Raw genomic sequence first — 9,580 nt, 5'->3', positions numbered from 1 at the left:
GGGATGCTAATGAGACCAGTCGGAATTGCAAATGCCGCAGGGGATTTAAATATCCCCCACGGCATTTGCGTGAACATGGCTGCCGCTTTTTTCCAGCTCGGGGTTTTGCCGGAGAAAAGCACCAGTCTAGACGGGATCTTGTGGAAAATAAGCCCTTTTCTGGAAGATCCCTTATTCCTACTTTTAGTAGCAGAAGTTCACTTCTGTTACCTTTTCCTGATTCATAATTGTACCTTCTGTACTAGAATCACCAGGGAATTCTGAGGCTATGTCTATACTACACTGATGTATCAGAAAAAGGTATGCAAATTGCGTCTCCACAATTTGTGTATCTTTTTCTGATAGTTTTTTTGGAACAGGCTTTTCTGAAATTTGGCCTGTCTACACTGGGCCAAATTTCAGAAAAGCCTCCTCTTTTAGAAGAGCCCTTCTTCCTCGTGGGAGGAGGAAGACAGGGCTTCCAAAAGAGCGTGTCTGCTCTTCCACAAAAAAAAAGTTGAAGAGCAGACACATTCTCTGGATGCGGAGGAGTTTTTCTGGGATATCTCTGATATCCTGGTAAAACCCCCATAGTGTAGACATAGCCTGAGGTGGATGTGAGATGCAAGATTAGTGATGTGCATTTGAGAAGCAGACTAGTATTCACTTAAATAGTTCTCAATTCTTGGAGAAAGCTCCTAGAATTAGCTACTTGTAAATGTAAATATTTACCAACAATGTTTCAATTACTGTCAGCTTAGTGGAATGATATCCTTCCCATTTAGACTCTCTTAAAGATTCTTTTTTAATAAATACTTGAGCCACTAAAGACTCAGATTACACCTGTTTATTAGACAAAATTTACTGGTTTATTGTTTTAGCAGTCTTCTGAAGAGTGATAATCACATCCTTAAACAACTGCTCCAGGAAGATTTCTTCATTATTGCCCTTGAGTGAGTTATGAGAGGAAGCTGACAGCTGGCCTCTCTGGTTTGGAAACAATCACATTAGACTTAATGCTAATGGAAAATGCTACTCAAAGGATGAGCATGTAATATAACAAATCATGCCTTGATGACCTTTTCCATTTTCTGAAGTGAAAGGAAAAGTTTGGCATAAGTAATTTAGTAGCAGAGGTAAATGCCTGTGTTCTTACTTGAAGAACAGATCCGTATAACAGTGATGTTTTCATGTGGAAGATGTAATGATATCTTCTTTTGAAATTATTTTCTCAAGTCTTCTCTTGAGGGGAAAACAGAGACGTTAGAATATTCAAGGTCTTTGTGGGCCTGTGGTAGTAAAGATATTTCTTTCCTTTTTTCTGGGAATATCTGGGAACCTATTTTTCAGAGACTAAACAATGAGCGATAACTTCAAGAACTGTCATTTAACAAACAAAATTTTTCGCTTCCACAGCCCACTATGATGATAGATGGTTTTGGCTAACACAGTTTTCCAAGTTCATAGATTTTTGATCTGCTGGAAGATTTTTAGGGCATGTATCAGAACCCCCTTGCTAATATACAATTTATCATTCTTACTCTTTCAGGATAGACAAAGGATTTCAGGTATAGGAAGTTGTTGTTTGGTTGACCTTACTTCTGAAGATCATTGAAGACTATAAAGCAATAAGGGAATGTTACCCTCCCCCACATCCTTCCGACCCAGCTTCTTTCCTTCAGCTTTTTACACTAGTTATTAGGGCGCCTGTTAGATGAAAGGAACCAAAATAAAGCAAAATGAAACTTTTGGCACTGGTCAATGAGACAAACCTCAGTTTAGGTAATAGAGATGCAGCCATGTTAGTCTGGTCTTGCTGAAACAAAAGACAGGACTTTGCAGCACTTTAAAGAATAACAAGATGGTTTATTAGGTGATGAGCTTTCGTGGGCCAGACCCACTTCCTCAGATCAAATTGTGGAAGAACCTTTGGTATATATGGTCATAACAATTTTCTTCCACAATTTGATCTGAGGAAGTGGGTCTGGCCCATGAAAGCTCATCATCTAATAAACCATCTTGTTAGTCTTTAAAGTGCTGCATAGTCCTGTCTTTTGTCCAGTTTAGGTGAGGGACAGAGTCAAAGTCAATGTTAAAGCTGGATCTGGTTTGGATCTGATGGCACAACATCATTAGTTCTTCTTCGCTAGTGATATTCAGTGGCAGAAATCAGTTGTGTGTCACAGGCTGTTTAACACAAAGAGACTTCCATTTAGCCACTTGTAACAGCAACCAATCCGATACTGGCTTCAACATAAGGTTCCCTTGGAATGAATCCACACACCCATAAGCTTGGTGTGGGAGAAAGTGAAAAAACAAAATAGTTTAGCTTTCATTCCAAGCAGGAAAAATAATTCTTAAACTGATTTAATGTAAAATTTGGAAAACAGAAGACTGAAGTTGAGAGCAAAGTACAACCATTGAAAACACCATGGCTGTGTCTACATTGGCAAGATTTTGCGCAAAAACTTCCTGCCTGTCTACACTGGCCACGAGTTCTTGAGCAAGAACACTGATGTTCTACTGTATGAAATCTGTGCTTCTTGCGCAAATACTCTGATGCTCCTGCTCAGGAAGAAGCTTTCTTTTGCAACTATTCATGCGCAAGAGGCCAGTGTAGACAGGCAGCCAAGACATTTTGCACAAAAGCAGTCTAAACAGAAAAAAGCCCTTGTGGCCGCTTGGACGCTTCGTACCTGCAAGCAGCTCCGGACTGCCTGGTAACCCAAGCCCCCTTAAAGGCAGACTCAGAGGCCACGAGGCAGAAGCAGCTTTGTCACCTCTGCCCAGAGTTCTGCCACGCGGCTCTGTTCCCTGCAACAGCCACCAGACCTCCCAGGATGGCTGCTCCGGGGGTGGGGGGGGAACAACCCGCACCCCCAGTGCAGGAGGCACCAAGGGGCACAAAGCACCGCGCCTCTTCCTGGTCTGCAGGGGAGCTCGATGCCCTCCTGGCCCTCTGGGCCGAGGAAGAGGCCCTCCATGACCCACGGTCCCATCGGTGCAATGTGGACATATTCTGCCACACGGCCCAGGTGGTGAGGGAGTGCAGAGCGATCTGTGCCTTGAGGTCTTGGTGAAGGAGTGCAGCAGCCTGGAGCAGCAGTTGTAGGCACTCCAAAATGGCAGGAAGGGGCCAGAGGAGGCACAAGGCCACCCCTGGCTCCATGGCACAAGAAACAAGCTGAGATGAAAAACATCAGCCAAAGGCACTAAAGGCACAAGGCAGTGGTGACCAATAAGGCAGAGGGCAACCACAAATAGAACTGCTACGGCTGTCAGTCCCTGCAAAGAGGTCCTAAAGCTCGCAGCAGGAGAGAAACGGCTCTCCAGGGAGATCCCTTTAAGCACATCTCAAAGGATCTCCAGCCTCCGCCCCCAGAAAGGGCTGGTGCCCCTTTGTCCTCTTCAAAATGGTTCCGGACTTCTGCTTTTTCGCAAAAGCGTCCCACCAATGTAGACGCCCTTTTGCGCAAAAGCGCATCGTTCTTACAATGAGTCCCAGACCAATATAGACGCTCTCTTGCACAAATACTCTAATGCAAAAACTCTTGCGTTAAAAGTATTTGTGCAAAATCATGCCAATGTAGATGTAGCCCATGAGGCAAGTAGGCAGAAAAGGGCTGGGTCAGTGTGTCACAGGATTATATCTCTAATTTTTATAATAAACAAACAGGCTCTATGGAGAACTGACTGAAATCAGCATGTTGCAGGATCACAGCTGTGTTTGTTTGGAATTTCACCATTCGATAAATTAAACAATGTTCTTTAATATCAAGTTTTCTTCTTCAGCTTAATATTTTTGTTTTCTTCTGTAAAATCCCCTTCCCAAGTAGAAGGGGAGGGGGGCTGCAGATTGTGCCCTTATCCCCCAACTGCCAGAGAAACTCTATGGAGGGAGAACTTCAGCCTTTGCTTTTCCTCAGTTTCCTTTTCCCTCCCCCCAGCCAGAAGTGAAAGTAAGGGGGCGTGGCCTGCCATGGTACATGCTGGCTGAGGCTGTCTGCTGCAGGAGGAGCTGGGTGTGCAGGCGGTCAAGTTGAGTAATAGACAGGTGGAAGGGGCTGGCTGGGGGAACACCTTCTCCCACTGCTCTGGGCCTGCTCCAGGCCTGAGTTCCTCCTCTCCCAGGCAGCCTTTAGGGAGAGCAGCAGGAAGCCACCCCAATTTCTCCTGATGCTGCTTGTTGCTTGCTGTTCCACTTCCCTCAGTGTCAGGGAGTGAGGAAAGCACACAACATCCCTACATTCCTCTCCCTCCTGTCCCAGTATGTAGGGCAGGGGGCAGAGGAGTGCACAACCCATGTGTGACCTGGCCTCTCGCTCCTTGACAGTGACAAGAAAAAGCAGTGTCATTAGGAATGGGGTTTTTTTCCCCCAGCATTTGATACATTAAACAACATTCTTTAATATCAAATTTTCTTTTTCAGTTTAATATTTGTTTTATTTAGCCCCTGCATTCACTCTATGCCACCATCCCCCTGCCCTGATGCCCACCAGCCCCCCCACATCCGTTTGCCCTGAAATTCCCATGCCCTTACCTCTGAGTTCTGATCCCCTCCACATACCCCAATCCTGACTCCTGCACCCCCTACATCTCCACCCCTACCCTCAGCCCCCAGTTTCTTAAATGTACTGTCAGCTCACACCCCACAGACCCTGTCCTATCAAACTGCTACACCTCAGCATCCAGATACAGTAAACCCCACACACGGCTTAGAGAAAGCTTCCACATTTCCACATGCTCTGTTTTTTCTTTTCTTTTTAAAGACAGTGATTTAAAATTACCTGTCTTTCAAAAGCCCCCCATCACCATTTGCTGCTCAGCCACCCCCAAATCTGTATGAGGCACATGAAAAACGTCTTTGAAGAGACACTTTTCCCCAGAGCAAGATGAGCCTGAGGAAGGGAGAGCAGGTGTGGCTGTGGCTGCCTCCAGGCTTGGAGCTTCTCTGTGGGGGTGCCTCCATGGCCATCGAGGAGGTGGTGGTGGGAGGAGTGGAGCTGTGGTCTATCCCCCTCCCCCCCACCAAAGAGAACTCCACCCTCACACCCATGCCCGTGTTCAGTGACACAGACATTGTTCATATCAAAAAAGCATTTATATCCTAATTCTCAGTTAGACTATCCTTGTACTACCTCACATTTGGGAGTAGGTGCAGCCCCAGGGAACCCACAGGCCTTAGGAAGCAGAGAATAGACATAGAGCATGATTTGTGCTATGTATATGGTGACCATACATCCCTTTTTTTCCTGGGACAGTCCCAGATTTAAAGGTTCTGTCCCAGTGTCCTGATAAAGGAGGCAAATGTCCTGGAAAACACATTCCGCTCGGACTACAAACGGCATCGCCATTTCCCTCCCTTGCTGGGACACCCTCGCATACACCCAGCGCTAGCGTGGCGCAGCAGCAACTCCCTGCCTCCACCCAGCACGTAAGCGGCTGCCTTGGTGCTTTGCGTGGATAGCCAGGGCTGCTGCCGGTGGCACACAGTGTCCAGAGCTCCGAGCTCCAGAGCAGCATGCGTCGCTGTCCAGCAAGACCCCACCACCGCGTGGCCCTTCCCTCCCGCTGCAGGACTGCTAGCCTGGCCATGCTGCCTCCTCCATCCACAGGTGGCCACCACCGCTGCCGGAATGGGAGAGGGATTAAACCTGGGACAGAGGCCGATGAGAGCTTTGCGGGGCCCAGGGCAGCACAATTTCTCCGGGCCCCCCCTTTGGAGAAAAAAATAGAAAAAAGGCATCAAATGCACAAATTGAAGGCTATTTTCATATTAAATGTGAATTGGGTAAATTTGATAGAAACTTAATTTCATTGGATAATTTTTATTCTAATTATATTGTAATTAATTTTTAAACAAAATTCTGCATTAATAAAAAGGGGAGGGATGTCCAAATGTTGAACAAAAAAAGTGCCCTCCCCCCCAAAAAATAATCATAGCACCTTTAAATCTCACACTCTCCATCCCCACCAGACATGGCAGGGCAAGAACATCCCAAGTGGCTTTCCAGCTGAGAAAAACTGAAAATATCAGACATTTTACTGGTCCGATATTTTCTGTTTTTTTTTAACCTGACAGAAGCCACAAATACTGGACTGTAAAAAGCAAATTGAAAGAGCCAAACGAATACCTAGAAACCATCTACTACAAGACAGACCCAAGAAAACCAACACTAGAACACCACTTGTCATCACCTACAGCTCCCAACTTATACCTGTCCAACACATTATCAATAGATTACAGCCTATACTGGAACAGGACACTAAACTCCAAGAAGCTCTGGGAGACAGACCCATAGTCTCCTATAGACAACCACCTAACCTCAAGATGATTCTTACCAACAACCACAGGACATACCACACTAATACCAACCCTGGTACTTTCCCTTGCAACAAACCCCGCTGCCAGCTTTGTCCACATATTCACTCTGCTGACACCATTATTGGGCCTAACCAAGTGAGTTACAAGATCAAGAATACATATTCCTGCGCCTCCAGAAATATAATCTATGCTATCATGTGCCGAAAGTGTCCGTCTGCTATGTACATCGGACAAATGTCTCAGACCCTTTGCCAAAGAATCAATGCCCACAAAACAGACATTAGACAGGATCACAAAGAAAAAACAGTTGCTTGTCATTTCAACCAGAAAGGACACAGTCTCAATGACCTGCTAACCTGCATCCTACTTCAGAAGACATTCAAATCTGCACTTGAAAGGGAATCCTCTGAACTGGCATTCTCTGGCCCACGAAAGCTCATCATCTAATAAACCATCTTGTTAGTCTTTAAAGTGCTACATTGTCCTGCATTTTGCTTCAACTACCCCAGACTAACACGGCTACATTTCTATCACTATGCTAAAATTCGACACTCTCCGCACGGGACTTAAAGACCCCAGCTATCTTACACATAACAAAGATAGCTTCCCCAATTATCACCTCTAATACTATTAACTCACAGACATTTCCCCTTCCCCACCTCTAATATCATTAACTCACTGGCATTCACCTTCCTTCCCCCCCCCCCCTACATCCCCCTTCTGTTATGTAATGTGATTTGTCCTTTTCATATGTGTTCATTTTTTTAAATTATATCCTTTGGTATATATGGTTGTGATTATTTTCTTCCACTATTTGATCTGAGGAAGTGGGTCTGGCCCACGAAAGCTCATCATCTAATAAACCATCTTCTTAGTCTTTAAAGTGCTACATAGTCCTGTATTTTGTTAGGGCCAATACCAGACACCTAGCAACCCTAGTCCTAACTCGAGCCTGCATTTACAATAGGCCAAGGATGTAAATTGGGGGATTTTGGCCCCTTCCCCACTTCAGAAAAAGGTAATAATGGGGAGGGGGGAGGGTTGTAAACTGGGCTGTTATAAAGCAGGGGCCTCTAGTATTTGTGACAGGGGTGGGAAACCTCTCTTGGGTTAGGGGCCAATGGCCCCACAGAAAAATCAGCTGGGGACCACACAAACAGGCTGGGACCAGCAGGCCTGGAGTGGGTCTGGCCAGGGGTTTGGACTGTGCCCCAGGGCAGGGGGCTGGGTCTGGGAGGAGGGCTATGTGGGTGCAGATATCAGAGTAGGAGTGGCTGGGGGGCCACTTGCCTAGAAGCGCTGCTCGCCCGTTTCTCCCACTGGCCCTGCCTGGCCATGTGCTGGGGATTAAAAGCCTGAGGGGAGCGGTGATTGGTGGGTTCCGCAGCTGCCATTGTCCAGGTCTGGCCAATGGGCTTGTGCGGGGGGGAGGGGCGGCCCCGAGGGACCCTCCCCTGCTGGCTCGCAGCTCCTGCACCACAACGGGCCCTGCCGTGCTGTTCTGCGTGGGGGCGGGGCTGTTGCTTCCTCGCAGCCGGACCCGACCAACTCGGGGTTTGCTCTACTGCTGCGCCTGCACGGGCTGCCTGCTGCGGTGGGGGCGGGGCTCGATCTTCCAAAGCGCCGCGTCGGGCTCCCGCGCGGGCCCCAGGCTGCCGACCCTGCTCTAAGCAGGGCAGATGAGAGTTTTAAAACACCGGGCGCGGGGCCCGGAGCAGCCGCCCTGCTCGATATCCGCCGCTGACCTGGGAAGCCGCTCCTTGGAGCTGCCGCCAGAGCCCATGCAGAGCCTGGCTGGAGCGCTGCAGAGCGGAGCCAGTGTGCTCTGTGCACGGCCCCTTCTCCCTCCACCCCTTCCCACTCTGCTGGGGGAGCGGCTGTGCACAGACCTGCTCGCACAGCCGCTCTCCGCAAGCCTGGTCTGGTGGCGTGGGGGCTTTCCTCCCCGTCTCCACTCCTCTTAATGAGAGCCAAAGCTGGAACTGGAACGCATTCAAATTAGCACGGCGGGCGGCCCAGCTCCAGACCCGGCAAGTGATCCTGCCCCGGAAACAGCTGGGGGACTGCGGAGACTTCTGGGGCCTGACCACAGACTACAGCCCCACAAACTGGAAGGCAGAAAGTGGGGGAGGGGCAGCAGGAGAACTAGGAGAAAGGGGGGTGGGAGAGAAAGGGCCTTGTGCTGAGGGGAGGGGGCCAGGGCAGGTGAAGAAAGGGGAAGGCACCAAGGGACAGTGGAGGAGCGACAAATGCCGGCGGGGCCAAGTGGAGACAATGAGGAAAAGGACAGGAGGAGGGTGGAGGGGACAGGGTGATGCGAGGAGAGGGGAGGGGTATTGGGGGCAAGAGGGAGAAGGGCGGGGTAGATGCTGGGAGAAAGGTTGAAAGGAGGGGTGGGCATAAGAAAGGCAGGGATGGAGCAAGTCGTGTGAGGGCACAGAGGGGCAGAAGGTGGTGGGGGATGGGCAACAGGGAAAAAGAGGGCAAAGGGGGGGGGGGAGGTGCAGTGAGAGGCACCAGGAGGGTGCAGGGATAAGGGAAGTTGCAGGTGCCAGGGGATTCTGTGGGTGAAGCAGAAGGGCAGACACCTGCAGAGTAGGGACCAGCACCAGAGGAGAGAGGCAGGGCAGGTTTGTAGAGGGAGGTGTTAGGAGAGGGGATGAGGAGGGGTAGCTCACATGAATCAGAATGGGACTACTGGAGGAGTGGGCACAGGAGGGAGAGAAGGGCTGGTGTGTGGGGGGGGGGGAGCAGATCCCAGGAGGGCTGAGGGCAGTGAAAAGGGAAGGAGTCAGGACAGCAGAGGAGGGTGAGGGGTTGGGGGACAGCAGGCACCAGGGGATCTGATGGAGTAAGGGGAGGAGACAGGGCAGCAGACGGAAAAGGTAGAGGCTTATAAGATATTTATTAATAATTTGGGTGCCACAGTGGCAAATCCAAACAAGCCACATGAACTTGTATACAACACAAAATTCATTCTGCTCATAGGAAGAAAATCTTAGGGTATGTCTACACTACAAAGTTAGTTCGAACTAACGGACGTTAGTTCGAACTAACTTTCCTAGGCACTACACTAGCGCTCCGTTAGTTCGAACTTAATTCGAACTAACGGAGCGCTTAGTTCGAACTAGGTAAACCTCATTTTACGAGGTCTAACGCCTAGTTCGAACTAGCTAGTTCGAACTAAGGGCTGTGTAGCCCTTTAGTTCAAACTAGTGGGAGGCTAGCCCTTCCCAGGTTCCCCCTGGTGGCCTCTCTGGGCACAACCAGGAAAAT

This window comes from Pelodiscus sinensis, chromosome 17, assembly GCF_049634645.1.
Source record: "Pelodiscus sinensis isolate JC-2024 chromosome 17, ASM4963464v1, whole genome shotgun sequence".
Taxonomy (NCBI): Eukaryota; Metazoa; Chordata; order Testudines; family Trionychidae; genus Pelodiscus; species Pelodiscus sinensis.
The sequence above is the reverse complement of the archived record's forward strand: the minus strand, read 5'-3'. Positions refer to the sequence as shown.